Here is a 25148-nt window from a genome sequence, read left to right on the forward strand (position 1 = left end):
CAACGTGATGCTCAAAGGAAGTGCTCATTGGAGCATTTTTGGATTTTGGATTTTCGGATTTAGGATGCTCAGCCAGTAAGTACGTGAAGGAAATATTCCAAAATTTGAAAATATCCAAAATCAGAAACACTTCTGGTCGCAAGCATTTTGGATAAGGGGTACTCAACCCGCACTTGATAGGTGGGAAAACTAAGGCTCAGGGAGGTTGGGTAACTTATCTAAGCTTATCCAAGACTCTCTGCTAAAGAGGAGAGCAAACACCTTTCTGTGGCCAAAGGTAGGGTCTTTCACGGGCACTTGGTTCTCTTGCCCAGGGCACATGGTAGGATCATCCCCACATACTGAAACTCAGGTGTGGCCATATGACTTGTTTTGACCAAAGACACGTAGGAAGAAATGACATGTATCACTCTAAAAGCTGGTGCAGGCTGGGTGCGGTGGCTCATGCCTGTAATCTCAGCACTTTGGGAGGCCGAGGTGGGCAGATCATGAGGTCAAGAGATCAAGACCATCCTGGCCAACATGGTGAAACTCCGTCTCTACTAAAAATACAAAAATTAGCTGAGTGTGGTGGCATGCACGTGTAGTCTCAGCTTTGCATTATACATGTTCTCTGAGCTAGGTAATTGTGGCTGTGTGATTCCTAGCAAGTGACCAAACCTTTCTGAAATTTAATTTCCTCATGTGTTGGAGAAAGGGGCTGAGCCAGGGGCTGCACCATGGCCTGTTATTTGCGCAGTATCTGGGCATCAGCTCAGAATAACCCCTGGGGATTTTCCATTTGTCAAAAGAAGAAAAAGAAATCAGGTCCCAAAGGGATGTTAATATTTTTAGATTGTATTTCTTCCTGCAGGCTTTTTGGTTGACTTAAATGTGGGCTTTGGGGTGGGGCAGCAACCCGAGTGAGCTAAAGAGGCCAGCAGGAGAGAGCTCCTTGGCTGAGAACACTGGGGGTGACATGGCTCACAGGCACAGCAGGAGGTGAACGGCTCTGTGGAGGCTGTGGCTAAAAGGTCTTAATGGATTGTGCTCTCTCCTGCCTCATGATTATAGGATTCTTCCCTGTCCATCATGTCTTGGGCCAGTGCTGAAGAATTGCTGAATTTCCGCTGCACCCTGTCGCTCCCCAGGGCAGAGGCGAATCTACTTGGCTAGGAATTGGTTCTGTTGTATCCTTTGCCTCTACTTTGTTCCACAGGGAAGCAGATATTCTGGAATCTTGGCTTTGGAAGCACCATCAGAACACCTGACTCAATCCCTTTCTGTTGCAGATAGGGAAACAGGCCTAGAGAGGGAAAGGGAATGGGTGAGGTCCTGGAAGCGGAACTGCTGAATTGGCTCCTGGTGTCTTGACGATCAGTTCAAATAAGTGACTCTCAAGGGAGGATGATTTTCTTGGCCCCATTCGTTGTCGCAGTTCCAACCTGGGGGTTGGGAGGAAGGTGGGTTCTGGCTTTGAAGCCTTGGACTGAGGTGGGAGGCCTGAGGGTCACACCTTGCCAAGGTAGGTGGAAAGAATGTGATTCAAAAGATGAGTTCAAGTGTGATCAAGCAGAGAACCCCAAAGAAGCGATCCTAAGCCTCAGGTTCAAAGAATGAGACATAGGCAGAACCTGGGACCTGGGAAAAGGCCATGGCAGAGCGGAGTCGAGGGAGAGGCCTTGTCAGAGTGGCAGGTCCAGGGGTTCAGGAAGGCAAATGAGGTGGGGCTGTATTTGGGCTTTTTCCTTCCTCCTTTCTTTCCCTCCCCTTGTCCGCCTTCTCTCGCTTCTTCCCTCCCCTCCTCTCTCCTTGTCTCACTCACTTTTTCTTGAATATTGATCACAGAGTGTGATATCTGATTTGCTTACAGAAAATAACCAAGCCAGAAAAGGCAAAACCATTTTCACAAAACATTATCTTTTATGCCTAAGAATGAAATAAAGTAAAGCGGAGAGGATCCTTTAGCTACCTATACTGGAAAAATAGGCATGGTACGAAAACTTGGGTGAGAAAACCCAAATTAATTAACCGCATCAATTCATTAATTCATTGATTGAACAGCATGACTAATAGTTGCCAGGTTTCCATCTCCATCCTCCTCTGACTGTGTGAAGCAGGCAGAACACAGAAACCCTCTTAGCCTGATCTGTGAAGATCATGATCATGATACCTCACTGGGATTTTGACAGGATTAAATGGGTTACTCCAGGAAGGTGAACACATTTTAATGTCTTTCAAATGCTCCAGTATTATTATTACTATTATTATTTTATTTTTATTTTTTTGAGATGGAGTCTTGCACTGTCGCCCAGGCTGGCATGCAGTGGCACAATCTTGGCTCGCTGCAACCTCCGCCTCCTGGGTTCAAGCAATTCTCTTACCCCAGCCTCCCGAGTAGCTGGGGTTAGAGGCGCCTGCTACCATGCCCAGCTAATGTTTTTGTATTTTTAGTAGAGACAGGGTTTCACTATGTTGGCCAGGCTGGTCTGAAACTCCTGACCTCATGATCTGCCCACCTTGGCCTCCCAAAGTGCTGGGATTACAGGCGTGAGCCACCACGCCGGGCCTATTACTATTATTTTTACTTGTGATTGTTTTGATTGTTGTCAGAACCCTGAGTCTGTGCATCAGAAGTTTCCTTATGGTCAAATCAGAGAAACCCAGCCCTGCCCCGAAGAAAGATTAGATGACTGCTCAAGCTTCCTAAGATATGAGAGGACTCAGGAGCCCCAGGAAGCAGGTGCAGTCATTCGAGCTTGACCTGTGTTGTCCTTTTACTGGAGTCTTTGGGATGTTCACAGCTGGTAAAGTAGGATGAACAGCAAGGATACATTCATTGAAAGCTTTGCCACCAGATTAACTTCAACTCTGCACCAGCTCGTCTTACTCCCTTGCTCCAGGGACTTGCTGGTGGACACTGAGTTGCTGAAGTACACTGCTGTCTGACTTCCTTGCTTCCTGCTATCCAACAGCTCAACATTTTACAGTCTTCAGATACTCGTCATCTTTTCATTGCCATCTGCTTGTTTTTCCATAGCAGACATTGCTCATAAATCTTTGCACTGACACTTAGCTGTGACAGGGACTGGGACTGTTTCTCAGCATAGTTCTGCAATCACCCATTCAGGTGGGAGATAGCCAAGGTCATCTGAAATCTGGTATAAAAACTTTTATAATGATTGAGCACCTCATATGTGTTCGGTGTTCTCCCAGACACTATACTGAGGCATAAAGCAGCAATTTCTAGTTTTCTTCAGTCTAGAAATGCCTGCAACATTTCAAGTACCACCCTGCGATTGATTGGCTGGGATTTTGTAATTAACTCCTCAGTCATTAATTACTGATTGGCTGGGGATTCCAATTCCTCTGGCTTCTCACTAACTGGAAGAATTCACTGCTATCCACATATTGAGGTTTTTTACTTTACAGTAAATCCTCAGTATTTTATAAAGATGTTTAATAAGACAAATGCTGTCTTTGATCTTTGAAGAGTCTCACTTATTACAAGTTCCCATCTTCTAAAGGGCTTGTTTATTTCTTCTCTATTACCGGTTTCTGAGCAAATTCATGGCAAAATGCACACACGTCCCAACCCCATGGTGATGCAGTGTTTTGAACAGCGTTTGATGTAGAAACTTGTCAAAGTTCCTCTTATCTTTCTTCTTATTTTTTTCTCAATCTAATTAAATCATTTCCACAGACTACTTTAGCCAGATGCCTCTTTGCCATCTCAAAAAGCACTAATAAATTAGTTGAGCATGACTGTGGAAAACACGTTGTCTTCCTTTAACAGGAGATTGCTCATTATACAGCATGTACTTATTGCTGAATGGCGTGGTCCTGGCTTACAGTGCAGTGTTAGTCATGGCAGAGAATAGCCAGGATTACCACGTTCCAAGTCTCCACATCTCTTCTTTCTTCAAACTTTCCTTGACCATCTTGGCTACACATGAGCACCAGGAACAATTATGATCAGGAGGGGGATAGATTTAAGAATCCTGGCCAGAAATTGTGGAACTTGGCCTACTTTTGACTTTACTGTTTGTCCAGAATTAATGTAGGACTTTTATTGGAAGTGACGCAAAACCTAACCAAACTAGTCTAAGTGGCTGGGAGTTTCTTAACTCAGGAATATGAAAAGGATAAGTTGTTCCATCTCTAAGTGTAGTTTGACTCAGGGGCTCACATGATGTCATCAGGCTTTGTTTATCAGTTTCTTTTTCTTTATTAATCTCAGGGCTCAGATATCTGTGTTGACTTCATTCTCCGACCAGATAGAATCTCATGGTGGCAAGATGGAACCAGCAACTGTATCTTCAAATTTTCCTATCCAAGTTCCATAGGGAAAAGGGAAAAGAAGCTTGCTTTTTTCATTTTTGTTTTTGTTTTCTCCTAGTGGCTCCTATAAAGGTCAAGATTCACCCTAGTTGGACTGATTTAGGTCATGTGCTCATCCTGAAATGAATCATTCTGTGGCGAGGGAGGTGAAATATTCTAGCTACGTTACATCATGTGTTCCACCATCTGGAGTTGCTGATGGAGTTCTACCTGAAGTATGTGGGCTAAAATGGAGAAAAGATGAATGAGCTTTGAGTGGGTAAAACAGCACATGCCCGTTATTCAGCCATTAAATTTCTATCTCAGGGCTGCATTCCCCAAGTCCAAATTCAACTCAATTTCTTCCAACTCAAAAGCATTTAGAGAAAGACACTTTGGAATCAGACACAGAGCTGGTTCAACTCTTGGATCCAGTTCTGATGTGCTGTTTAATGTCCTCTGGGCCTTAGTCTTCTCATCTATAAAATGGGGTAGTCACAACTTTGTCAACAGTGTTTGGCAACATGATTGGGGCACATTAAACTTTAATCAGTGGGAGTCTTGCCTGTTCTTCTCACCGAGATTTCTGCCATGATAACATATTGGGTGCTGTCAATGAAATGAGGACCTACTTTGCCTTACTCAACCATTTTTGATCCCAGGGATGAAACAATTGTACCTGAACCTTGGCCCAATGCCTGCATCCTTGCCCACCTTCCTCTGTTTTGGAATCATCTTCATTGCCATGCATCATGGACTATTTGTATAGTTTTTTTTTTTTTTTTTTTTTTCTTTAGTTTAGATATAATTCATTTATTATAAAAGGGTGGCATGAAAATTATTTACATGATGAAAGATTTCAGAACTTCAGTGGAATGCATGAGCTCATGTTGATTTCAATAGTGATCTATTTTAGTCTACATACTTCCCAAGAATGTCACCATCTCTAAATAAGAAATAATTCCTGTCACCTAGCACCACTTTGGTGCCTGCATCTTCTGGGAGAAGAACTTTATCTCCAACTTTCACTGCATATTCTGGCACCAAAGTTGGAGAACTTTATCACCAACTTTCATGCTAACTGTTTGAATCTCTTCAACCTTCACTTTAGAGCCCGATCCAACAGCTACTTCTGTTGCTTGCAATATTTTTTCATGAGATATTTCTGGAAGCATATGCCTCCTTTGGTTACAGTTTCAACTGCTTTCCTTTTAACCAATACTTGGTCAAAGAGCAGAATGAACTTTCTGAATGCTTCCCCTGCCATGATTCCTGCTGTCGAGGCTCATACTTTGCTCTCATGCTGCTGATGCCAGGACACTCTGGTGTCCTGTGCTGAGCTCATCGCATGAATCTCTCCATACTTCCCAGAGTTCCTGGGAAAGTCTGACTTTCTCTTGTAACCCAGAGCTGGATCTAAGCATTTCTATCATCTCCAGCATCTTCCCCAACCCCTTCCATTGGTTGAATTATAGCCTCTGTCTGTTCCCTGTCTGTCCTATCCATTTTCAGCTGAGACCATGCTCAGCCTTGTCATGTATGTGTGATAAGGAGAAAATGAGTCTGGGCACGGTAGTTTACACCTGTAATCCCAGCACTTTGGGAGGCTGAGGTGAGAGAATCACTTGAAGCCAGAAGCTTGAGGCCAGCCTGGGCAACATAGGGAGACCTTGTCTCTACTGAAAAAACAAAACAAAATAAAAAATCATTAAAAATTAGCTAGGTGTGGTGGTGCACACCTATAGTCCTAGCTACTTGGGAGGTTTGGTGGCAGGAGTGCTTGAGCCCAGGAGTTTGAGGCTGCAGTGTGCTATGTTTGCACCACTGCACTCCAGCCTGGGTGACAGAGGAAGACCCTGTCTCTTAAAAAAATAAAGAAAGAAAATGGGTAGGGGAGATGCTTACAGAACCATATTAAGCTGAGTTGGCAAGCATGTTAAAGGGCATCTGATACAACCTTTCTCTTGTGTGAAGCATCCCAGCTGATTGCATGGGCTGGGGACACAGAGTGTTGTTTGGATGCCAGTCATGAACCTCCAGATGCCACAAAGCCGTGGGTAACTAGTAAATTCCAGTAAATTAGGACATTCATGTTGATAATTAACATCTTCTACTCCCTCAGGGAGACAACTAAAACACTGTCAGGATCCACTTTCTCGAGGAAATGGCCTTAAATTAGATCTTAGGGAGTCGATTAGGTTCACGACTAAAATATATAAGAAGCTAGGTAGGTAACATAAACGAGTAAATGGGGCCATTGTCCACATATGTGCTGTCTGCGTGGTGGGGACTATGGTGAGCCAGACAGCACAGACCCTCTTTAAGAAAGCAGCCATTGTTCATCTCTCTCCAATAGATGTCATATAGGAGGGAATGCCCAGTGTAGCCAAATCTTCCGCCCTTGCAAGAGATGATGGAAATCTTTTAAACTAAACTCGGTTTTTAAATGTTACCTTTAATCCCTATCCAAGAAAAAACAAAGTTTCCAATGCTGTCTTAATGTTTAACAAGGTGCTTAGGGTATAGAGGGCAGAAGGGAGGCTTGCTAGGTGTGGGGTAGACCACCAGCAAAGTCCCAGAGGGAGGACTGAGCATCGTGCAGAAGCCGCAGTGAAGCACATAGATGTCACGGAAGATGTTTAGGGACTGGTGGGAAAAACACAGGGTACATAGGACCAGGTTAAGGAGAAACTTGAAGTCAGCCAGAGTAGTTCAGATAGCATTTATGGTGTAGGCCAGGACTGAGAAGGCCTAGAAGCAGAGGCAGGAGCTAGAATTGTAGTCTTTTTTTTTTTATTTTAGATGGAGTTTCGCTCTGGTTGCCCAGGCTGAAGTGCAATAGCGTGATCTTGGCTCACTGCAACCTCCGCCTGCCAGGTTCAAGTGATTCTCCTGCCTCAGCCTCCCCTGTAGCTGGGATCACAGGCATGCACCACCACACCAGGCTGATTTTGTATTTTTATTGGAGATGAGATTTCCCATATTGTGTCAGGTTGATTTCGAACTCCCAACCTCAGGTGATTCGCCTGCTGCAGCCTCCCAAAGTGTTGGGATTACAGGCGTGAGCTGCCATGCCCAGCAGGATTGTAGTCTTAATTATGTGGCTGTTCATACCATGATCACCAGTAAAGTGAATTTGAGGTTGAATTAAAATACATTCCAGATGGTATCTCATTGTGGCTTTGATTTACATTTCTTAATGATCAATGATGTTGAGCTTTTATTCATATGATTCTTCAAAGACCTAAAGGCAGAAATACCATTTGACCCAACAATCCCATTACTGGGTATATACCCAAAGGAACATAAAACATACTATTATAAAGACACAAGCAGGCATATATTCATTGCAGCACTATTCACAATAGCAAAGACACGGAATCAACCTGAATGCCCATCAATGATAGACTGCATAAAGAAAATGTGGTACATATACACCATAGAATACTATGCAGCCATATAAAAGAATGAGGTCATGTCCTTTGCCGAGACTTGGATGGAGCTATAGGCCATTATCACTGGCAAACTAACACGGGACAGAAAACCAAATACCACATGTTCTCACTCATAAGTGGGAGTTAAATGATGAAAACATCTGGACACATACAGAGGAATGACACACACTGGGGCCTTTCAGCGTGTGGAGGGTGGGAGGAGGGAGAGGATACGGAAAAATGACTAATGGGTACTGGGCTTAATAAATGGGTGATGAAATAATCTGTACAACAGACCTGCATGACATATTTACCTTTGTAACAAACCTGCACTTGTACCCCTGAACTCAAAACAAAAGTAAAAAAAAAATATATAAAAATAAAATATGGTCCAGTAAGGTTGGACAGTCAGCAAGCATAGAGTAAACCACAAAGTAAGAGATAAAGAGGGAGCAGAGGCAAAATGATTCTTATGAATTTCAACATTTATTGAGAATTCTTAGTTTCTAAGCCTCTCTACACTAGCCTAGTCACAGGAGATTGAGTATAAGTAAGAAGTGAATCACACCTTAGACTACTGACAGTCTAGATGGAGAAGTTCAGATAGAGGAAAATTAGAGATCAAGTTCCAAAACCTTGCACTGGCTTCTTAGTTGTGATAGAAAAGAGCAAAACAGGACGACAAAATAATTGCACATCACATATACATTAATAAGGCACATGTCTGTCCATTTTTATGACATTATGTTACTCAAAAGAGGTGGACGTGAGATCTATGCAGCTGCCCATTGTATGATATGCCATATCTTTACAATCTCATAAAGAAGAGTAGTCTTCACTATGAACCCTAAAATGCAAGGCACGTGTAAGACAACTCAACAGGAGACTTGCTTTGTAAGTGATTTGCTTAGGACATGAACACCTGTATGTGGGGTAAAAGCAGAGATGGTTAAGAGTTTTTACAAACAATACAAGGGGTGTGAGCTAATGATCAGATAAAGGAAGTCCTACATGTCTATCATATAAAACTTATTTTTCTTGGCCAAAAATTTTTAAAAGGGAATTTGTAAAGAGGTGGGAGGAACAGTATTCTCTTGCAAGAGAGATGGAACATTTTAATGATGTTCTCGAGAGCAAGATTATTATCACTGCATCATTTTGTACTATCTGTTATTTGAGGAAATGAAACATTCTACATAAGAAATGAACAAAGGCGAAAAGTTTTAATCTGTTCCCTGTTCAGTCCCTTCCTTCTTCTTTCCTTCTCTTCCTTTCTTCTTCCTCTTTCCATCTACTCATTCTCTGAGCATCTGCAAGAAACCTGGGTGACTTCCAACACAAACCTGTCGCTTACATAAATGAGACTCACCAACAGCAGCTGCAGTGTTGAGACACTCCAAAGGTTAATTACAGAAAGACAGTGTGCACTTGCAGAAGAGCAGGTAGAATAAAGTGCTGAATTTCTCCCGCCTAATTGGCACCACAGAATTCCACACAATTTCCTGCATCTCACTTGAGAATGAGAGCCTCACTCTACATTCTTTCTATGACCAAAGGAAGGAGATCCCTTTGCAGTATGCAATGCTCAGGGACATCTGTTCTGTGGACATCAGTTCTATATATGGAATGAATTCCTGTGGGGTTGTGTAGGCATCAGCAAATTTTATGTAGTAAATAATCATTGGCAGGGTCTGTGCCATGGAACAGGACTGCAGATACAGATAGAGTCATATGAGGACTCCCAGGAGCTAGATCAGGTAGGAAGGTCCTTGTAAGTGCATGGGAATTTGAGAGGTAGAGGGGATTAAGCACCATTTTTTAGGCTGCACTGGTTGCCTAGAGGGGTGTTTTGTCGCTCATCATCTCTACTTAACAACATTTCCACATACCCTCCAAACAAAATGCAATTGAAATAAAAATAAAATATCTAAACGTGCTTCCTGTGCAAATATTATTTTCAAAGTCTCCAGCCCTGAGTCCAACAAAATAGCTGCTTCCAACCACCTCCTAGAGATAAGTTCTGAATCAGCGTTGATTTGCTGCCCCTCCTCATTTTGAATGCATAATTCTGAGCACTAAAATAATAGTGTCATCCAGTGGTCCCCTTCTCTGCTAGGTTGTGTCCCAAGGGAGATGACTGAAAACAATTTGGAGCCAAAGATATTTGGGCATAACTTTTCTCTGCCACTAAGTTAGTTTGTGACCCTAAGTATGGTATTCCCACTCCCCTTCCCAGCCACCCCGTGCCACCTCACTGATTCTGTTTTCTCTTTCTTAACTTGGGAAAATGAAATTGTCCTCCTAGGGTTGATGTTAAATAAAGTCAAGAAAAATTGCTGCTGGCACTAACCAATAATTAGGGAAGTTCAGCTTTATTCACATCTCCAGAAAAGACAACATCCCTGATATGGTTTGGCTGTGTCCCTACCCAAATCTGGAATTGTAGCTCCCATAATTCCCAGGTGTCATGGGAAGGACGTGGTGGGAGGTAATTGAATCATGAGGGCGGGTCTTTCCCATGCTGTTCTCATGGTAGTGAATACGTCTCACAAAATCTGATGGTTTTATAAAGGGCAGTTCCCCTACACATGGTCTCACTTGCCTGCCTGCCACCATGAAAGAAGTGACTTTGCTCCTTCTTTGCCTTCCACCGTGATTGTGAGGCCTTCCCAGCTGTGTGGAACTGTGAGTCACAGTTGAAGCTCTTTCCTTTATGAATTACCCAGTCTTGGCTATGTCTTCATTAGCAGCATTAGAACAGACTAGTGTAATCCTGGAATAGACTTAGACTGTGCTTCACTTTCAAATATTCAAACTCTGTACAACTTGAATGCACATACTTCGCATATCTACCTCTATAACCCTTCAGCATGTATTCCAAAGGTGTATTTTCCTCCTCCTCCTAATTCACATTTACTGAGCACTTACTGGGGACAGACATTATTCTAATCAGTCCACACAGATTAACCCAGTCCCCTGAGGAAGGCATTGCCACATTCAGTGACCCTAAGATGCCATCAGTTGTAGGACACAAAACTATTTTATATTTGACTGTGACATGACATCAATGATGTGGTACACCAAATGTCAGCTGTATTAAAAAGTTAAACGTAGATCTTAGGATCAATAAAATAGAGTAATATTCTAGCCTCATTTTACAGGTGAGGGTTCTGAGCACCATAGACATCAGGGGACTTCCCCAAATTTACATAACCACTCAGAGTGTGAAAGAAAGTGTGAACCTAAGCCATCTGACCACACTTTTAATCACCTCCCTAAACTTCCCCTCTCCATTCAGTAGGTGAATGAACATTTCAGGCAATTTCATCTCCGACCTCAATTATAGGCCCTTCGGGGCTCAAGTGGTCGCTTGACTTTTCAGTTTTAAAGGAAGGGATTGAAATTAAAGAACAAGTACAAAATCCTGAAAATACATCCTTGGAAGCTGTATCTAGCATACGAGATGTATTTTGGCCTTTTCTGATATTGTTTTGCTCTCTGGAAGCCAAATGCCTTTTAATATGTAGGTGAATTGTTTGATTTTTGCATTCCAACTTATGTGTATGATTTCAAGGGTGTTTTATATGTAAATGTTGGCATCTTGATACATTGTTTACAAAAATGACCCCAATTCTCCACTTCTGCCAATATCTACATTCTTTATTTATGTATTTTGTTTGAGATGGGGTGTTGCTGTGTCACCCAGGCTGGAATGCAGTGACTCAGTCACAACTCACTGCAGCCTCAACCTCCTGGGTTCAAGTGATCCTTCTGCTTCAGCCTCCAGGGTAGGTGGGACTACAGGCACAGGCCACCATGCCCAGGTAATTTTCATATTTCTTTGTAGAGACGGAGTTTCTCCATGTTGCCCAGACTGGTCTCAAACTCCTGGGCTCAAGTGATCGAATTGCCTCAGCCTCCCAAAGTGCTGGAATTACAGGCGTGAGCCACTGCACCCAGCCCACATTCTTTAGAATAGGATGTTGCAGCCTCTCCCAACAAGAAATGGTATCTGTTTCTATACCTTGTAAATCTGGGCTGACTATGTGCCTTGCTTTAGCAAATAGAAGGTGGTGGAAGTGATCACTTACCAGTTCTGAGCCCAGGTACCAAGGGGTCTTCTGAGCCTAGGCACCAAGGGATCTTCTGAGACTTGGCTTTGTTTTGGAACCTTGTTCCTCCATAAAAGCACATCCAGGGTAACCTGCTAGAGGATGAAAGACTACATGGAACAAAGTGAAGTAATCACGGTTGATGCCTTCTTATAGTGGCCAGCTCCCAGCTGCAGACATCAGAACAAGCCTAGCTGAAATCCTATGAGCATAGCCCAGCTAATATAACCTGTACTTGGCACAGTTCAGCAAAACTTCCCAGCCAGCCCACAGACTCATAAGATAAATAAATGGCTATTGTTTACAGTCACTAAGTTTTCAGACTGTATGTTATACAGCGTCTTAGAGCTTTGGCATCCAAACAAAATGATGGAACAGCTCTTGGGTAATGTAAAAATTTCCTGGATAATCGTTCACCGTAGAAGGATGCTTTACATGTACTTTTGCATGGAAAACTTCCCTATTGAAACAACTCCATTTTCTGTATATCCAGTTGCTATAGCAACCTGATACTTTTGTTCTCTGCTCTGGTCTTCCTGATCATATCACTTTGCAGTTAGTCAACATGATGTTGGAACCTTGGTTGTTATGGTAACCTGGGACCATTTTTTAAAAAATGCATTCCATTGACATTGTTTTTGAGGAGACCTGCGATTTAGTCTCCTACTCATCTGGAGAAACTTGTGGTACAGAGCAGAAAGCATTTCAGGAAATGCTCCTCTAGGGAGAAATTCTTCATTAAAGCCTCCTTCCAGAAACCTCAGACATTCTGTGCTTTTATGAATTTTTCCTCTATAAATGTCTCTCAGAATTTTGGCAAATTGCAAAGTGTGTTTTAAAAAGTCCTAACAGAGGCTGAATTGCTAATAGAAAACATGTGTAGCTGAATTGTCATTAATTATGCATGAAGCCCCATAGGGGTCCCTACACGGAGCTCCACAAACCCTGTAGATGAAATTCTTTGTGGTGCGAGGAGGGAGCACATAAAACAGAACCCACTATGAAAACATCCCTGGGAGGAGATGAGGGGTGAGGGAGAAAGGGGTCAGATTTGGAAGATGATGGGGAAGCAGCTGTGGAAATTGGGAGTTCGGGGGTTGCGGGGTTGTGGCAAAAAGTGCTGTTTTAGGACTGAAGATGGAGGACGTGAAGCAAGGGGTTGAGGAATCTAAGTCCAAAGCAGACTCCAGAGGGAAAAAGAAGTATTTTGGTGCTTCGACGCATCTCAATTTTTGAGAAGTTCAGGGCACTTGCATTTTCTGAGGCTTTTGTTATATTAAAAAATTATGACATGCCAAAACAAGGTTATAAAATGGTGGCATCTGTCCACTGCTTACATTTAATGCTTTTCCTAATAAAAAATGCGATGTAATATAGTCACACTGTTTACATGATGATTAGAAGATTTATTTTAAAATACATGCATTAGTCACACACCAAAGGCCGGTTGCAAGACTCAAGTGTGAAGCTGTAGGACACACCAGGGCTGGAACCAAAACGAGGAAAGTGAAGCTCTTAGGGTATAACATTGAAGGGGGCTCTCACTCACTCTCAGGATCACGCTTCTTTCAATTTTGTATCCCAGGTGTTTTACTTCCCTCACCCTAGTCCCTCCCCTGGAATGCACCTTTTCTTCTACCTGTCACGTTAGCATATAACTAAGTGCATCACCGCATTTGGAACACTCATGAGAGGTCTCAAATTGGAGCCCACTGGAAGTGCATGACTTGGGCCAAACGACTCTCCCATCTCCTCCTCCGATGGGCCCTTCACATCTATGAAGTAGCCTTTCCCTATCTTTGGATTTTGATGCAGCTGAAGGAAGGATCATTACACATGAAGGGGAGAACAGTTTGAGAAAGTCAGCACAGAGTCATGTAAAACTTTGGCACCGGGAAGCTTGGGTTCTGGGTCCACAGGGGCCACTCACATGCTGTGTGGCCTTCAGCAAATGCCTTTCCTTTCTGGGCCTCTGTGTTCTCCGCTCTCAGAAAACATTTGAATGAACTATTTCTTAGGCTTATTCTGATTCAGACTCCTTAGGGTTCTAGATGAGGGGTCTTAACTTTTAGGAGAGCAAGGCAATCTAGAAGAACGATGTTCCATCTTCCACTTGCCATCTGGAATTGTGTACTCTGGTGGATGAGCTGGTGATAGCTTTGGTGTGGGACACAGGGCATCAGAAGTGGTACCAAGTATCAGACTAGGAATCTCTAGAGCCCTGTGATTGGCAGGGATATATGCATGGTGGTGGTCTGAGTCTTAGAAATTTAAGATGGTACCTAAAACAGAGTAACATCCCATTGTTCTACACGAGAGTCAATACAGTGCACTGGCTAAAGGTGTGTTTTTGCACCCCAGACAACTCTTTAGAAATATTTTTCTTCAGTATTTTAGGTTGTCTTTAGATAGACAATCAGTTTTTATATTTCTTATTTTGTGGTTATCACACTTTAAAATCTTTGAATTTTTTTTTGTGTACAGTGTGTATTTTACGATCAGATCCTAGAATAGTAATGTAACACTAGTGCTTTGTCCTATAACTTTTCCATGGAAACAAGACATTTAGTTTGAAGAAAATCAGAAAAATTTAGAAAATTCTCATTGTCTAGTTACTAAGAGACACTTTCAAGATCACTGAGTTTGGTGATTCTGATGACTTGTTCGCATTAAGCAAAAAGTTGTTCATTGTAGTAGAAAAGTAAATCTTTACAAAAAAATAAATCAACTTAGGTAAAGCATCTTTTAAAAAGAGAAAAGAGCATGTTTATGAAATGGGGCAAATATGATGAATTATCTAATGAACTTAAATGAGTTAATACATGCCACGACTTAGTACAGTGTCTAGCACATAGTAAACAGCATTACCATTCTTGCTATTTTTCAGTTTCTTTAATCAACAAACATTTATTGAGCATTTGCTCTGTGTCTGGCAATGTGCTGAGCATGTTAGATGCACCATTTTATGTCCACTTCACAGCAGCCTTTAGAAAGAATGCAGCCAGCCCCCTCTTACAGGGACATTGGATACTAGTGTCAATGCTGAGGTTGAAATTTGTGTAGTCAGAATTACTCTTGAAAACTTTTTAAGATTAGGCAAATTTGGAGATCTATCATGCTTCGAGAGTTCAGATCCTTTTTTTTTTTTTTTTTTTTTTTTTTTTTTTGTGATAGGGTCTCACTCTGCTACCCAGGCTGGAGTGCAGTGACATGTTCTTGGCTCACTATAGCCTTGACCTCCCAGTCTCAGGTGACCCTCCCACCATAGCCTCCCAAGTAGCTGGGACTACAGGTATGCCATCATGCCTGGCTAATTTTTTGTGTTTTTATAGAGACAGGGTCTCACTATGTTGCCCAGGATGGTCTCAAACTCCTGGGCTCAAGTGATCCTCCCTCCTCGGCTTCCCAAATTGTTAGGATTATAGGCGTGAGCCACCGGGCCTGGTCAGAACTTTTACTCTTAACTTCTAAATATGTTTACAGCATCAAACACACTGTAGATATCATTACATTTGTTTGCTATTCTGTCAAAGAGATAGTGTGGTGCTGGGGATATGGTACCATATATCCTGGGTTTGAATTTGGTTTCTGACAGTTGCTACCTGTGTCACTTTTGGGTGGAAGACTTACTGCTTCTAGTTCCTGAGTATTTAGTTTTCTTTACCTCTCAGGTTACCACAGGACTGAATAAGACAAAGCATAATTATTTATGTTGTAAGCTCCAATGTGCTACTTGAATATTACTATAAAATTACAGCAATTGGTAGAGAAGTCCATGTTTGTGCCATCAAGATCTTGCGTTATTTTTCCAGGTTTGATTATTCTTACTGAATATGTTAGTAATCCCCCTCAGCCTTCCGGTTTCTGAACAAAAAGCCTTCTGCTTACATGAAGGAGCATTTTCATGCGGCTCCCTCCGCGTCCCACATCATTATACTCAGGACCCTCTGAGGGCAGGAAATCTGTAGCTTCTCCATAGCTTTTGGCAGTGTTTCCCTTTTATCTTCCAAAATGAAAATTCTGCTGTAAGTTTCACATCAGGTACAGTTGTCTGGCTAAACCATTCACAAACATTTATTTTTCTGTTTCTTATGGCTGGAAAAGCTTAATATGTTTCCAGCCTTCTTTGCAAACTAGGTAGGGACCTTGTGGCATGTTCTGGATGTTGAGAGGTAAGTAGACATTTGTTGGGGGCTGGGAATGTTTTTGACTTCTTGATAAAGAGATGTAAAGGGCCAATGCCACTTGCGTCTATCCCTCCTTCTTGTTTTGAATGTTGCTGTGATGTCTGGAGCTGGAGCATCCATCTGGCAGTGAGTGATAGGTACCAAAGACAAAAGCCAACATACTACAAATGATGGAAGGGGAAACAGAAAGAGGCTGGTTCCCTATGATACATTGTTTATTCACTGAATATTTTCCTATCATTCTTAATGTATCCTATCATTATATATATTCCTTAATATATTCCTATCATTCTTAGCATTTTTTATGTTTGGCATCCATTCAAGCAAAGCCTTATCTCCCAGACTTGACACACAATGCAGTGTATTACCTGGCCACTCTGACTTTCTAATTTTATCTCCTGCCTGCTTTCCTGTAACTACCATGTTCTCCATATATATGAATGCACATGTCCCGACTCTGAGCTTCAAGCAAGCTTTTCACTTTGAGGGATGTCGGTCCCTGTTTTCTTTGTCTGACTAAATTTTACTTTAGGACTCACATCAGCAGGGCATGGTGGCTCACACCTGTAATCCCAGCACTTTGAGAGGCCGAGGCAGGCAGATCATGAGGTCAAGAGATCGAGACCAGCCTGGCAAATATGGTGAAACCCTGTCTCTACTAAAAATACAAAAATTAGCTGGGCATGGTGGCACGCGCGTGTAGTCCCAGCTACTTGGGAGGCTGAGGCAGGAGAATTGCTTGAACCCGAGAGGCAGAGGTTACAGTGAACCGAGATGGTACCAATGCACTCCAGCCTGGTGACAGAGCGACACTCCATCTCAAAAAACAGACTCACACCTAGTGTCATTAAGTTCAGAAAACTCTTTCAGATCAACCCTTTTCCTGACTCTCTCTCCTGCAATATGGGCTAGCCAACCTCCTGGGCGGTTGCAAAGCACCCATTCATATCTCCCATAGTACTCAGAGCACTCTATGAGCATCATTAACAAGTCTTTTCCTCTGATTAGGTAGTAATTACCTGAGAACAGGGCAATGCTGTATTTCTAGCAGTCAATGTGGAGCTGATCCAATAATCAATGCTCAAGAAAGGTTTGTTGAAATGATGAATGAATAACAGAATATTTTCCATTGGAATTTGTTATTTCTAGTTATGAATCTAACAGGTGCCATGCATACCTCATTGCAGGATGTGGTCTTTTGCAGTTTTCGACAAATAGTCTGTACACTTTGGGGAACATGACAGTAAACTGGATAGAAGTGCTCAGGGAATAATATACCATGAGCCTTACATCCTTTTCTCAGCTGGCTGGGGTATAAATATGCTTGGAATCTGTTTTTCTTAAATACATTGCCTGATACATTCCCAAAGAGCATTCCTGTGATTCTCAAACGCCTCAATTATTCATCCACGCCAGCCTGGTTTTTCAGTACTAGAAAGAATACATTATCTTCTGCAATATTGGACATTCCCTTCTTTGAAATAATTTTCAATACCTTAAACTTGGTTAGTCTCAGCATTCCTCCTTGGGATGTCTATGAAGCTTATATATTGTCAACTACAAATTTAATAGTTCGTCCCTAGCCTTTGTTTTCTGAGTATAATTCATTTCTCCATCAATGACACACAGAAAAAAGAAAAAAGAACTCTCTTCAACCTTCACCACTAGTCAGTCCCAGACCAGCCAATTTTATGGGTCTACTTTAAATTATTGCACCTTCTTAGAATTCTTGGTTTTATTGGCGGCTATGGCTTGAGCATATAAGCTTTGTTAAAGTACAACGCACTTGCAAGTACAGACGATAAACTAAGGGCAGGAATAACATGAGAGAGAGGCATAACGTGCTTGTAGCTGTGTGGGTTCAATGCGGAGGGAGACAGGCATCCTGGCAATTCGGTAGGAGCACAGTATTTAGGTTAACTTGGCTAAAGCAGTGGCTTTGAATGGACTCAAACCATCCAGCTGGTTGAGCTAGACTTGCTGTGCCTGAAAGATCACATTCAGGTAGGCTGAGTTGTTGGCATTAATTGAAATGTTGTTCTAGAGTGTCTTAGGCTCATTATTACTACAAGAATGCCCGCAGTGAAAAGAGTGGGATTGGAAGAAACTACGCCAGCCAATGAGCATAAAGTGGGGGATAAGGGTTGGGAGCTAAGGAAGCATAGTGATTAAAACATGAGCTTTAGAATTAGAACAGTTTTTGGTTCTTCCACTCACTAGCTGGGTAGATTTGGTTAGCTGGGAAAGAAACTAGCAGTTTCTTCATCTCTAAACTGGGAAAATCCTGCCATGAGGATTAATTGAAGTAACAAGAGTTATACCTCAATTGATAGCAGCTACTGGGGTATTAGGATGGTAGGAAACAGAAGTAGCCACTGCTTGTAAGGGTTCATAGAGTAGGCACTCTGAATTCCTTAGAAATTGTTCAGAGTGGTTGAGAATTCATACATTCATGCACATTTTCTTTCAGCCACAATGGCCACTTTGTGATTTGCTGAATCTCTCTTTACCAAATACAGGTGCCTCAGAATCTTGACATTACTATTCTCTTTTCTGGGAACACTTTTTGTCTTGGTGTTGTGGCTAGCTAGTGCTCCGTAACAAAATGTCCCAAAGCTTTATGATTCAGAACAACACTGATATATTATTCTGCATGTCTCTGTGGAGCGACTCTTCTGTTCTACTTACCTGGGTTCATTCATGCAACTGCAGTCCTCCCACAGTCCATGGTGCCTCACTCACTTGTCTGGCCACTGTGCTGGCTATTCACTGGGACACCTCAGTCTCTTTGCATCATGGTGGTCCTGGGGTTCCAAAATGGTGAATAAAAGCAGGAACTGCAAGGCCATTTAGGGCCCAGGGTCAGAGACTGGCACAAAACCATTCTCATGCATTTTACTGGTCATGCTTACTTTATGTGACATTGCTTTGAGCAGTAGCAAACCCAGATTCAAGGAGACAGGGAAATAGGCCCCACCTCTTGGGAGGAATAGCCGCATCATGTTGATAACAGTTTACGGTATCTGGAGATCAGCATGGCTCTCTGCCCCTGTCTTTCAGCTCCTGATCACCTTTTACAATTGGCTGTATTGCCATCATGCCTTCTTGTAGGAGCAAAAGTTAACCCCTTGTTCCACTGTGCTTATTGAGCACTTATTGCCACCTGACATACTACACATTTATTTGTGTTTATTTTCTTATCAGTCCCCTTTTGGAATGTCAGCTCCATGAAAGCAGAAACTTCATTGGTTTATTCACTGCTGGATGTCCAGTTCCCAGGCCAATGGTATCCTGGGGACCTAGTGAGTATTGGCAGCATGCATGAATGCGGTCTATTCAAATGACATTTATGTAGATATTATTGAAGGGATGTTTATCTTAAGCACTTTCAATAAGCCTCAAAAATGAACCATGTGGCTGGGCACAGGGGCTTGTGCCTATAATTCCAACCCTTTAGGAAGCTGAGGCAGGAGGATTGCTTGAGGCTAGGAGTTTGAGACCAGCCTGTGCAACATAGCAAGACCCCATCTCTAGAAATAATTAAAAAAGAGATTAGCCAGGTGAGGTGGTACCACTTGTAGTCCTAGCCCCTGAGGTGGGAGGATCACTTAAGCCCAGAAAGTTGAGGATTCAGTGAGCTATGACTGTGCCACTGCACTGTGGTGTAGGTAAACAGAGCAAAACTTGGTTTCAAAAAATATGTAAAAAAAAATGAGAAATGAGCAGTGTCTGTGTCATTGTGGGTTGGGATGTGAAAGCTGTTTGTGCTTTATTTTATTTATTTATTTAGTTAGTTATTTTTGAGGTGGAGTCTCGCTCTGTCACCCAGGCTGGAGTGCAGTGGTGTGATCTCGGCTCACTTGCAAGCTCCGCCTCCCGGGTTCACACCATTCTCTTGCCTCAGCCTCCCAAGTAGCTGGGACTACAGGTGCCCGCCACCACGCCCGGCTAATTTTTTTGTATTTTTTAATAGAGACAGGATTTCACCATGTTAGCCAGGATGGTCTCAATCTCCTGACCTCGTGATCCACCCGCCTCGGCCTCCCAAAGTGCCAGGATTATAGGCGTGAGCCATCACTCCCAGGCTGTTTGTGCTTTATTTAAAAAAAATTAAAATAAACACATGCACATGGCCCAAATCCTAAATGTGTATTTATTAGTTGGCAGCAGCAGGTTTTGTGTGGTCTTGTTAGAAAGGATTGGCTGCTTTGATTTAGTAATGTGCAAGAGGATTGGGCTTCAGAGGGCTTAAAATTATTTTCAGCATTAAACACCATATATCTCAGCTCATGCATCTAGTCTTGAATATAAATTCCCAGACCAGAAAGATTATATGACATTAAATCTATGTAAATTCAACTATTAATTTATGTTTGAACAAATTCAACATGAGATTTGACTTGAGGGCTTACAGGCAAATAGATTTGGTTGGGAAAAATGCATATTGCAGTCTTTAACTACGACGCTGTATTCCCCTGGAAAATTCCACGGCTGAGTGAATCTCTAACAGGTCACAGTTGAGAGCCCAAGCAATTATGCCAGAATGTGTTAATAATAAAACAGGGAAACGACAGTGTTTGTCTTGTAGAAGGATGAAAGCAGCTGTTGGTACCAATTCAGAAAAATGATAGCGAAACAGTCGGCTCTCACTGTTTGTGGTGCTTGGCAGGAAGAAAAGAAGGGGCTCTTCCCAGGAATTTCTCAGCCCGACATTTTCTCAGGCCCCTTTGCTGGTGACCAGTACTGTGGGTGCCACTGTCACTATTTCACTTGGTGACAGAGGCAGGCAGATATAGTTTACAGGGCTACCCTGAGCAGGCGCCTGGGATGCCCGAGACGTAATAAACGAGCTGCCTCTGCACGATAAATGACAGCTGTAACTGAAGGAATAAACAGAATAATACGACAGCTGTGACTGAAGGAATAAACAGAATAATCTGGACTTGTAGAAGCCACAGGGGGCTTTTGGCAGCATGCAAATGCACAAACTTATCAAATGTATCCTTTGAAAATGAAGAGCTCATTTAAAGCTGGCAGTCAAGGAAAAGTAGTCAAGCTTGTAGTCTTGAATACATTTAGGAGCAGACTCTGGCAGGACCGCCTGAAAGCCCTGTAGCTTCCCTGGGTCTAGTAATAATTACGGTAATGATAATAATAACAACAGCAAACATTTATTGCACCCTTACTATTTATCAGGCACTTTGTATGCATTATGCCATTTAAACATCACAATCGCATTAGTAGTATAAGGCACCATTATTATCCCTGTTATACAAATTCAGTAAACTGAGGTGCAGAGAAGTTTAGTAATTGTCCAAAGTTACCAGTAGCAGAGCAAGGATTTGAACTCAGGCAGAACCTCTGCTGCTACAGGCAAAGCCACTCACATTAAGGAGGAAGGAAGGGGAGCTTCCTTTTGGGGACTGTGCATCTAGATCTGCCGCCTGTCTCTGTTCTAGACTCTATTTCAGACAGTCTTAAAGGCTTTAGCACAGGAGCGGACTTAATGGAGGAAGTCAGTGTCAACATTGACAGTAATGGGATCTGCTACTTTCTGAGCGCAACGTGTCAGGCATGTTTTGGGGAGCCAATATTCATGATCTCATTTGATCTCTACAATAACTACCAAAAAAAGAGGTCCCATTGATAGCCTGGTTTTAAAGATGAGGACACTGAGGCACAGATAATTCAAGTATCCTGGGGAGAAATTGGAAGAAAGGAAATTTGAACTTGTCTGACAGCTCAAACACTATTACTCTCAGAAATGCTCTTCACCTCTGCTTGGAGAGCTCCACCCACCTTGCTCAAGGTGGGGTTCGAGGAGTCAGGACAGATGAGTTAGCTCCTTCCTTCCTTCCTTCCTTCCTTCCTTCCTTCCTTCCTTCCTTCCCTCCCTCCCTCACCAACCAACACTTTTAGGAGGCATAGTTTTGCCTCCTTTGCTGCTAGAAAACAGCAACACAGAAGAGAATAAAATTAGTCCCTACCTTCGAGTTTTGATGGATCTTTCATTACTTGCCCATTTGTGGAATGAATAAATGAATGAATGGATACCTGGTGAAAGCCTGAGGACAGACAGATCAGACAGCTAAAGTTTTAAGGACCTGACTTAAATTTGTTTCCCCTGAAAGGGGAGAATGGTGTGATTACCAGTGGCGTATTTAAGTACTGATCCCAGGAAACACAAATAGAGGCATGGAAGTTAGATAGAGAAGGCAGGAAAGCAAATGGCAAATGCACTATCAAGCAGGTCACCAATGTGGGCAACGGAAACATAATTCCATTGAGAAACTCGGGGAGACACAGTGGAGAATGTCCCAGGGCTACTCCAGCCAGGGGACAAGGGAGTTGAGGGATTTATTCACAATATGCTTCAGTCACTGTTTGATGACTGCTTCCGGGGAGCATTAACTCTAAGGCACCTCCATTTTGCATAAACCCAACATACTCCAGCCGCCAGAGAAAGACCTCAAGCAGAGAGTTACAGATGCTGGTCATTGCTACTGATCAGGTTTGTTTTAGTGGGAATGGTGAGATGAGACGACCTGGGTAGTGGATCAACAGCATCTGCAACATCTTACTCATCGAAGTGAGTCCATGGACCAGCAACTAAGAGCTTGTTGGAAATATACAGACTCCATCCCAGCCTTACAGAGTCAAAATCTGATTTTAGGCTGGGCACAGTGGCTCACACCTATAATCTCATCAACTTTGGGAGGGCAAGGCAGACAGATCACTTGAGCTCAGGAGTTTGAGACCAGCCTGGACAACATGGTGAGACCCCATCTCTACTAAAAATACAAAAATTAGCTGGATGCTGTGGTGTTTACCTGTAGTCCCAGCTATTTGGGAGGCTGAGGCAGGAGACTCATTTGAGCCCTGGAGGCAGAGGTTGCAGTGAGCTGAGATTTCACCACTGCACTCAAGCCTGGGCAATGGGAGTGAAACCCTGTCTCAAAAAAAAATGTGATTTAACACTATCCCTAGATAATACCTAAACGCATCAAAGTTAGAGAAGCACTGAGCCATAGGATTTTGCTTTTCTAAATATAGTAATTCACTCAACAGATATTTATTGAGAATCTCCAAGGTGCCAGGCACTCTGTGAGGTGCTGAAGAGTCAGGGATGGAAAAGTCCCAGGCTGGGCCCCTGAGGAGTTTGTGCTAGTGGAGGCATTTCAAATCCTGTGCAATCTGTCCATTGATAAAGTGAGTATATCATGTCTTACGAGATCCACTGTAGGGCATAAAACTCTGCTCAGGCTCACAGGATTGACAATGTCTAAGCTGAGCCCCTAAAGACCAGGAGAAATTATCCAGGTGAAGAAATTAGAAGAATGTTTTAGTTAGAGGAAATAGTGTGTATCAAGACCTGGAGGCCAGGAAGAGAACAAGCCACTTAGGAACTGCTAGTAGTGGTAGACCCCATGTAGTTCAGGGAGTGCATTCTTTTTTTTTTTTTTTTGAGATGGAGTTTCGCTCTTGTTGCCCAGGTTGGAGTGCAGTGACATAATCTTGGCTCACTGCAACCTGTGCCTCCTGGGTTCAAGCAATTTTCCTGCTTCAGCCTCCCGAGTAGCTGGAATTATAGGGATGCGCCACCACGCTTGACTAATTTTGTATTTTCATAGAGACAGGGTTTAATTTTGTATTTTCATAGAGACAGGGTTTCACCATGTTGGCCAGGCTGATTTTGAACTCCTGACCTCAGGCCTCCTCGGCCTCCCAAAGTGCTGGGATTACAGACGTGAGCCACCAGACATGGCCAGGAGTGCATTCTTTGAAATGGGAGGGGAGATGGAAAGTAACAGAATTTCACAGGAGTTTTACAACAGAGCCTCTATGGAGATGTGTTCTGGGTATCCTCTTCTGTCAATCACCTTTATGTTCCCTTACAATTATTTAAACCACGACATGACTACAGCCATTCTTCACAGAGCCACAGTTCCCAGGCTGCAGTTGCAACTACGTGGTCTTCTGTTATTTCTCAGTGGTTTGCTGCCTTTACCCTCTGTTTCTTTAACCATTTAAAGGTGTCTTAACTTTTCCCTTCTCTTCCTGAGACACTCTTGTCTACTTTTTAGATCATCACATATTTAAGGGAGCAAGTGATAGGATCAGAGAGACTGGATTTTGAGTCTAGACTCCACTCTTACTCACTTGGGCACGTTACCTGACATTTCTGCACTGTCATGTCCTCATTTGTAAATAATATTATGGGAGACATGACTCATGAATACCATATTTTCCTGTTTTCTCCTGCTACACTTCAAGCCTCCTTGAAATTAGGCATGGTCATGTGACTTGTTTAAATCAATTAAAAATGGTAACAGATGTTAAGAGCTGGTACCCGATTTTCCATTCTCCCCTACCCTGAAGCAGCAAACCCAGAGCTTTGTATTTCAATGGTGGCTTCATTAGATGGTGGAGCATCCATCATCCTGGAATTCCAGGTTGGAACTCCAACTTCATGGAGCAACCTTACCTCTATCCCTTTGCATCTTACCAAGTGCGTTGTCCATGTTATAGAAACAAGAAATAAACCTTTGTTGTTTTAAGACACTGAGGTATGAGGATTGGTGGTTGCTACAGAATAGCTTGACCTGTTTTTAACACAAGCATCCATCACAGGGTTTTGTCATAAGAATGGGATGCGATAAGCATTTATGCAGTGCCAGGCACAAAGAAAATGCTCAATGAGTGGAAGCCATTGTTAATGATATTCAAGGCCAAGGTGCCATGTCATAGATTCAGTGATGCTCTCCCTAGTCTGCTTCTGTCTCCTTACCTGACATAATTAGCTGTGCCCTCTTCTCCCTTCTGACAGCACATAGAATCACAGCAGTTTTACTGTTAGTCTCTTTCCCATACCAGCTCTTAGAATCTCTAAAATTGGAACGCCTATTATTTCTATCACTTACTCCCCAGATCTAGGCACAGTGCATTGCAATCAAGTGGATATTTGAAAAATCTTTTTGTATTAAATTGAGTGAGCTGCACTGATTTGAATATTTCTGTAGCTATTGTGGCTAGCTTAAGCATTATATAGTTTCCCCTACTCAAACCTTTATTTTATCCTATTCATTAAGTTTATCAAAGGCATCTGAAGCACTAAA

The 25148-nt window shown here is 42.6% G+C and overlaps 1 protein-coding gene and 1 pseudogene across 1 annotated transcript in view; one reads left to right on the top strand and one right to left on the bottom strand.

Moving 5' to 3' along the window:
* HS3ST4 (heparan sulfate-glucosamine 3-sulfotransferase 4) overlaps positions 1 to 25148 on the top strand; it is a 463209-nt gene that overhangs the window by 383269 nt on the left and 54792 nt on the right. The gene's annotated exons all lie outside the window — the stretch shown is intronic.
* On the bottom strand, positions 5212 to 5566 carry LOC108538820 (10 kDa heat shock protein, mitochondrial-like; annotated as a pseudogene).

The sequence above is a fragment of the Rhinopithecus bieti genome, unplaced genomic scaffold (genome assembly GCF_001698545.2).
Source record: "Rhinopithecus bieti isolate Rb0 unplaced genomic scaffold, ASM169854v2 scaffold_13348, whole genome shotgun sequence".
In the NCBI taxonomy this organism is placed as follows: domain Eukaryota; kingdom Metazoa; phylum Chordata; class Mammalia; order Primates; family Cercopithecidae; genus Rhinopithecus; species Rhinopithecus bieti.